This window comes from Tupaia chinensis, unplaced genomic scaffold, assembly GCF_000334495.1.
Source record: "Tupaia chinensis unplaced genomic scaffold, TupChi_1.0 Scaffold000527_1, whole genome shotgun sequence".
NCBI classification, from domain to species: domain Eukaryota; kingdom Metazoa; phylum Chordata; class Mammalia; order Scandentia; family Tupaiidae; genus Tupaia; species Tupaia belangeri.
This window is the reverse complement of record NW_006160040.1, coordinates 2,658,673-2,666,495: the sequence shown is the minus strand read 5'-3', so window position 1 is coordinate 2,666,495 and position 7,823 is coordinate 2,658,673. Positions and strand designations below refer to the sequence as shown.

The window sequence follows — 7,823 nt, the reverse complement described above, 5'->3', positions numbered from 1 at the left end:
GAGAACACACACCCCAAAAAAAAAAAAAAAAAAAAAAAAGTGAGAAAGCAAGCCCCCAGGTCTAGGACTCGAACCACGATCAGCCATATGGGTGCCTTAACCACCACACCACCTGCCAACCCCTGAATATGTTTTAACACAGGCTTGCAATCTAATGATGACCTCCAATTTTCTTTTCTTTTCTTTTCTTTTCTTTTCTTTTCTTTCTTTCTTTCTTTCTTTCTTTCTTTCTTTCTTTCTTTCTTTCTTTCTTTCCTTCTTTTTCATTTTTTTTTTTTTTCTGTAGAGTCTGTGTGCTTCCTAGAGAGAGAGAATAGGAAATCGCCCCCTCCCCAGGGATGGCCACAGCGCAGTCCCTTCTCTTTTATTCTCCCCTCGGAACCTGGGCACACACGTACATGCTCCTGACATGTCTTTCAAGCTGCCAGGTCCAGCCTGGCGCACAGCCAGCCATGTGAGATCTAGCTGCCTTAACTACCACAGCACCAACTGGCTCATGGCTGCCGTATTCTATCATCACCATAAATATGGTTTTGTCCTAGGCTACATTTGCCTAGATGTAGTTTTGAGAATCTGTGATATGTATTTTTTAAATTTACCCTGTACATAAGCATACTAGAAACTTTATTGACATAGGTATGTGTTGTCTTTTCAAATGAAATGGTAATGCTTAGGAGTGAAAAAAGGCATTGCAGTATATTGGTGAAGAACTAGATCTCCTTGAATCTTGACTTCAGCACTTACCTTGTTATTCTGTACCACTAACTCTTGCCAGAGTTTGCTCCTTTGTAAAATGAGAATAATGACAGTACCGACCTCGTAGGACTGTTGTGGAAATTAAAGCTATATCCACATATGAGGAGACTGAAAGTTTCTGAAAAAAATAGAATTAAAGTACAAGTTTCTTGGGACCAGCAATTGGTATAATGGCTATGTCGCTGGACTCTTATCTAGTCAACCGTGGTTTGAGTCCCAGACCCAGTGGCTTAAGCTGGCACATGTGTGTGCGTGCGTGCATCCCCAAGACCCTGAGAGAAGAATGGAGAAGGAGGGATTGTAGTGTGGCCATCCACCTGGGGAGTGATTTCTCACTTTTGGTCTCTCTGTCTCTCCCTGTCTTTCTGGCGAGCACACGCACCCTATAGCAAAAACTTCTCAAAAAAAAAGAAAAAAAAAAGTACAAGTTGGGACCAGCGGTTAGCATAATGGCTGTCGCTGAACTCCCACATAGTTGACCGCGGTTCACGTCCCGGACCCAGTGGTTTAAACTCACGCCGGGCACGTGTGCGTGCGTGCCCAAGATCCCGAGATGAGAATGGAGGAGAAGGGATTGCGGTGTGGCCATCCCCCCTGGGGGGTGATTTCTCGCTTTCTGTCTCTCTGTCTTTCTCTGTCTGTCTGGCAAGCACACGTGCCCTATAGCAAAAAAAATAAAATAATAAAATAAATAAATAAATAAAACTCTCCGAAAAAAATTAAAAGTACAAGTTTCTTGAGGCCAGGTGGTGGTGCAGTAGTTGGTGCAGCTGGACTCACATGGGAAAAGTCCTGGATTCGTGTCCCAGGACCTCCCTGAACATGCTAGGTGCACATACGTGTGCATGCCTGTGATCTAGGCTGATAGAGACTAGGGGTAGATTGTGCTGTGGTGATCTTTTTAGAGGTACCTCTCTCTCTGAGTCTCATGGTAAGAATAAATGCACTTTTTTTTTTTTAGGTTTTGCCATAGGGCACAGAGGCCCAGAGAAAGGGAAAGTGAGAAGTCACCCCCTGAGGGGGATGACCATGCTGCAATCCCTTCTCCTCTATTCTCTTCTTGGAATTTTGGGCACACACACACATATACTCATAGTGATTTTCAAGTCGCTGGGTCTGGAACTTAAACCACAGTCGGCCATGTGGGAATCCAGTGCCATAACCACTATATCACCTGCTGGTCCCATAAATAAATCTTTTTTTTTTTTTTTGAGAGGTTTTAGCTTTAGGGTGCATGCACTCACCCGAGAGAGAGAGAAACAGAGACGGTGAGAAAGAAAGTGAGAAATCACCCCCCAGGGGGATGACCACACTCCAATCCTCCATTTTCCTCCTGGGATTTTGGGCACACATACACACCCACCCAGCATGAATTTCAAGCCACCAGGTCTGGGACTTGAACTTCAGTCAACCATGTAGGAGTTCAGAGGCATAACTGCTATGCCATCTGCTGGCCCCTTAATAAACTTTTTAAAAATTAAAATAAATAAAATGCAAATTTATTTGGATGCAAAAAACTTTTCATAATATGTATTTTTGTGAACTTTTCAAAGACTTTGTATATCTTAGAACAGTGCTGGGTACAGAGTAAGCACTATTTATGAAATTGTCTATTATTGCTATTGTGATTATTATTACTACTGTTTTAATATCTCAACACACAAACATTCTGCATGTGAATTCAGATAATTAAGAAAATAACTAAGAATTCTCTTTTCTATCTCCTTCCATTTTTGCCAGAGTAAGATGTTTAAGATCAGTGAATTTTGGGGTCAGCAGGTGGTGTGGTGGTTAAGGGCGTTGTACTCCTACATGGCCACCTGCAGTTCAAGCCCCAGATTTGGTGGCTTGCTTTCTCACTTTCCTCCCCTCTCTCGCAGTCTCTCTCTGATCAAATTGAGAAATAATAATAATAAATAAAGTTAAATAAAACTTTTTTTTAAAAAATCAGTGTTTTCCCCCTAAACATTCTTACAAATAATTAGTTACTCCAAGTAAAACAGGAATGCTTTTTATGTTGCTTGCAATGTGTTTCACGGTTTATCCTATTAGAAAAAGGTTTTTTTTATATCAAGTCCTCCCACTCAGATGTTGCCAAGATCCTTCAACTGAAGCTCTGTCATTTGAAGTTCTAGGATTGGATGCCACTCGAAGACAGCCTAGTTCCACCTTTCTATTGACCAAGAGTTTCATTCGCATTTTCTCTGGCACATGGTCATCTAGTCACCAAGGACTTCCAATGATAGGAAGTTCACTATAGTCATGAGTAAATACTCTGTTGTTGGACAGCTCTAGTCACTTGAAAACTCTTTTGTATTTGTAATTGATCTGCCTCTCAGAGACATTATCCTGCTGTTCTTTGTTCTGTCCCCTAGAGCATAGAGAACAGTACTGCTTCTTTTTCTATTTAGTTGCTCTAGGCATTTGAAGATGGCTCTCCTATCCTCCTTTAATCTTTTTGTTTGTTTGTTTTTGGAGAGGTTTTTGCTATAGGGCACATGCTCTTGCCTGAAAGGCAAAGAGAATTAGAGAGACAGGAAGCAAGAAATCACCCCCCAGGGGGGATGGCCATGCCACAATCCCTTCTCCTCCATTCTCCTCTTGGGATCTTGGGCATGCACGCAAACACGCTCGGCGTGAGTTTAAGTCACCAGGTCTGGGACACGCACCGCAGTCGGCTACATGGGCGTCCAGTGACATAGCCATTATGCTAACTGCTGGTCCCCTTTAATTTTCTCTAAGTTAAACATTACTTAGATGACATGTTTCCAGATCCTCCTTCATCCTAATACTGGACCCAGTCTGTTATGTCAGTGCCCCTCTCAATACATGGAACCCGAAACTGAACATCATTTTCTAAACTGAGTTAATCGTCAAAGATTAGAGTGGGATGGTTCCCACCTGGGTTTTGGACATGTATATCTACTGATGCCACCAAAGCTTGCGGTAGCATTTTTCTGTATCTGCATCACAGTCTTAGCCTACAGAAAGAATGCTGCAACTGGGACCAACAGATGGCATAGTAGTTAAGGTGTTGGACTCCCACTCGGCCAACTGTGGTTTGAGTCCTGGACCTGGTGGCTTGAAAATCATTCCAGGCATGTGTATGTGTGTGTCCAAGATCCCAAGAGGAAAATGGAGGAGAAGGGATTGTGGTGTAGCCATTGACCCTGGGGAGTGAATTCTCATTGTCCCTCTCACTGTCTCTCTTGCTCTCTCTCTGGTAAATACACATGCCCTGTATGTATCACCCCTTTTTTAAAAAAATGCAGTTATTGAAGATTCCTGGCATTTTTTGTGAGTCACTGTCAAACTGAAAGTTTATACTTTTACAATGAATTTTGAAACTACATGCACAAGTATACACATTGGCCCTGTTACCTTTTAGTGTCTACTCAGTCTGTTGTTCAGGTTAACATTGGATGGTATCTGTTATCTATCTCTGTGTGGCATCTGAAATATTTTATTTTATTTTATTTTATTTTATTTTATTTTATTTTATTTTTTTGCCAGAGAGCCATGTGCTCATCTGAGAATGAGATAAAGAGAAAATGAGAAAGCATTCCTAACAAGGGGATGGTCATGCCCAATCCCTTCTTCACCTCTCTTTTCTTTCAGGATTTTGAGCACACACCCACATGTGCCTGGAGTGTTTATCAGTACACCAGGTTCAGAACTCAATGGGACCAGCAAATGGCATAATGGTTATGTGGCTGGACTCCCATGTAGTCGGCTGTGGTTCAAGTCCCAGACCTGGCCTCTTGTAACCCACGCCAGTCACATGTGCATGTATGCCAAAGATCCCAAGAGGAGGATGGAGGAGAAGGGATTGCGGCGTAGCCATCCTCTCAGGGGGGTGACTTCTCACTTTCTGTCTCTCTGTCTCTCTCCATCTCTCTGGTGATCAAAAATCTCTCTTAAAAAAAAAAAAAAAGAACTCAAACCATGCTGTCAGCCATGTGGGATCCAGCTGTCTTAATCACCACGTCACTAGCCCCCAAATTAAAATGTAATGAGCATTTCTTCTTCAATGTTTTTTAAGCAATGCATAAAATGTGATAAGGAAAGAAACCAAGTACCGAGTCCTGGTAGCACAACCCTAGAAAATACTTGCCTGCTCATTATAAATCATTACTAAACATTTTTTAGGAATGGCTGCTTTATATTTTCAAATCCATATTAGCATGCTGTAATCCAGACCCCGTGTCTCTGCTTTATCCATGGAGGGCTAAGTTTCAAATATCTGAATACTGTATATTCTGTCTGCTGTTTCTGCAGACTGCAACCAAATGATGATATGTATTTTTAAAATTAATAGTGTTTCTGTCATGACTTGCTCACTGTGACATCCCTATCCTGGGACCACCATCAGTGCCTTTTTAAATCTCACAAACCATCTGTTTAATAATTGTTTCTGGAATTTTACCATAAATTGTCCATAAATTCACTGGTTTGTGTTCCAGGATGCAATTGGTCCTCATTTTTTCCTTTTTCCTATGTTTAAAAACATGGGTCAGCTGGGTCTCTCATCTCTCAGGTTTCTCGTGGTCTTTCATTGCTGGGAAGGACATTTATGTGCATTCCAAACATGCAGGAGCAGGACAGAGTGGGCGAGGACTCCATGAAGGAGCTCTAGTCTGAGAGCTAGGTGTCCAGACAGGAAGAAGACAGAGTGCTGACAGTAGTATCTGGCAGAATGACGGAGAGAGCTGGTGGGGGGCTCCCCGGGCTGTGCACATTACGTGTCCCAGAGTATGATGTGATGTGTGTAGAGCGGGAAAGCAGGTGCTCTTGAGAAGGGAAGGGCACCTGGGGCTAGGCGAAGCTGACTCCCAGAGACAGAGCTGCACTCAAGGCCTCCCTGTACCCGGCTGTCTAGAAGCACATTTTATCCTTAAAGGCCTCTCTTCACTGAATTTATTTTAGTCTTTACAGTTGTGTCACTTTTTAAAAATAATTATTTATTAAATTGTATTTATTCATTCATTTATTTTTAATTTGACAGAGAGAGACACACAGAGAGAGAGAGAGAGGAAGTGAGAAAGCAAGCCACCAGGTCTAGGACTCGAACTGTGGTTAGCCATGTGGGAGTGTCCAGCACCTTAACTACCATGCCACCTGCTGGTCCCCTTGTTCTGTTTTTTAACTATCCTCTTCTCTTTATTCATGACAGTGCACAGGAGAGTGGGAGAGAGATGAGTGCCTTCCACAGGGTCTGGTCATGCCAAGCTCTCCTCCCTGCAACCTTCTAGCACCTCAGCTCTCAGGCACTTGTACACATGCCCAGTGTGTTTATTGTGGAACCAGACTGGGGGTTCAAACTGTGGTTGCCACATGGGTTCTAGCTTCCTTGAGCTACACATTATAACTGTACCACAGAGCCAGCCCTAGTTAGTCCTCATGGTTTTGGGTTTTTTTTTTTGTTTTGGGGGGTTTTTTTTGTTTGTTTTTGTTTTTGTTTTGGAGAGGTTTTCGCTATAGGGCACATGCGCTTGCCAGACAGACAGAGACAGACAGAGAAGCAGAAAGCGAGAAATCACCCCCCAGGGGGGATGGTCACTCCGCAATCCCTTCTCCTCCATTCTCCTCTCAGGATCTTGGGCACGCACGCACACGCGCCCGGCGTGAGTTTTAAGCCACCAGGTCCAGGACGCGAACCGCGGTCGACTACATGGGAGTCCAGTGACATAGCCATTACGCTAACTGCTGGTTCCCCGTTTTGTTTGTTTGTTTGTTTGTTTGTTTGTTTGTTTTGGAGAGGCTTTTGCTATAGGGCGCGTATGCTCACCCGAAAGACAGAAAAAAACAGAGACACAGAAAGCAAGAAATCACCTCCTGGAGGGATGGCCATGCCACAGTTCCTCCATTCTCCTCTCGGGATCCTGGGCACACATGCACACACACATGCACCCAGCGTGAGTCTAAGCCACTGGGTCTGGGACTTGAACCACAATCGCCTACATGGGAGTCCAGCAACATAGCCATTACACCAACTGCTGGTCCCTCTTTCCCGGATTCTAATACGAAGATGGCATTACTTTTTTTTGTAAAATTTCTATTATTTTTATATCCAATTACATTGTCATCATTAAGCAAAAGTGTTTTTCTACCTTCTGATACATAAGGCACTCCAGCACTTTGTCAACTACAGAAGGTGAGTTCCAGCAGAGCCTCAGAGGTCGAAGTCTCTCCTTACTACTGCTGCCTTTCTGTCAGCTTCATGATCTCCATTAGGAAGCCATGCTCATTTCATGGTTGCCATTTGTTTCTTTTCACCTTTGCACATGTGTTTCAGCCATAAAAAAACTTCAGCATATTGGGACCAGCAGATGGCATAATGGTTACATTGCTGGACTCCCACATGGCTTACTACGGTTTACGTCCCGGACCTGGTGGCTTTAAACTCACACCTGGCATGTGTGCATGCATGCCCAAAATCCCAAAAGGAGAATGGAGGAGAAGGGATGGCTGTGTGGCCTTCCCCCCAGGGGGTGATTTCTTACTCTCTTTCTCTCTCTCTCTCTCTCTCTCCCTCTCTCCCTCCCTCCCTCCCTCCCTCCCTCCCTCTAGCGAGTGTGTGCACCTTACAGCAAAAATCTTTCCTAAAAAAAAGAAAAGAAACTTCAACATGTTATTTGATGCTCCCTTAATTCTCTATTATACTATTTCTTCAGAACAAGGTCTACTCCATGTTCCAGGTGACTTATCATCTCTGCTCTCTGAGCACTCGGCTTCGATGAGTAAACAAAAACATGGGGTTTTCTCCAAACCCTTCCCAGTGCTGTAGAGTAGAAGAGCTCTTGACATGCAGAAATGCACCCAGGCGTTCGCTCAAGTTCATGGTGGACTCTTGGCCACACCACTCAATGTCTCTCCTCCCAATCCCCTCTCCTGCGCAATGAGGCGAGAGGATAAAGCTGTGCTTGGGCTTTGTGGTGACTCTTAAAGACATTTCCTGGCTTCTTCGGGGAGAAGTGACTTCTGCCTCCATTTTTCCTAAAACTACACAGACCCCATGCCAGGGATATCTCTGTAATAATTTTTTTCTTTTGCTTTTTTTTTTTTTT

General features: G+C 43.6%; 1 protein-coding gene across 1 annotated transcript in view; it reads left to right on the top strand.

Moving 5' to 3' along the window:
* PDSS2 (decaprenyl diphosphate synthase subunit 2) overlaps positions 1–7,823 on the top strand; it is a 303,979-nt gene that overhangs the window by 282,447 nt on the left and 13,709 nt on the right. The window lies entirely within an intron of this gene.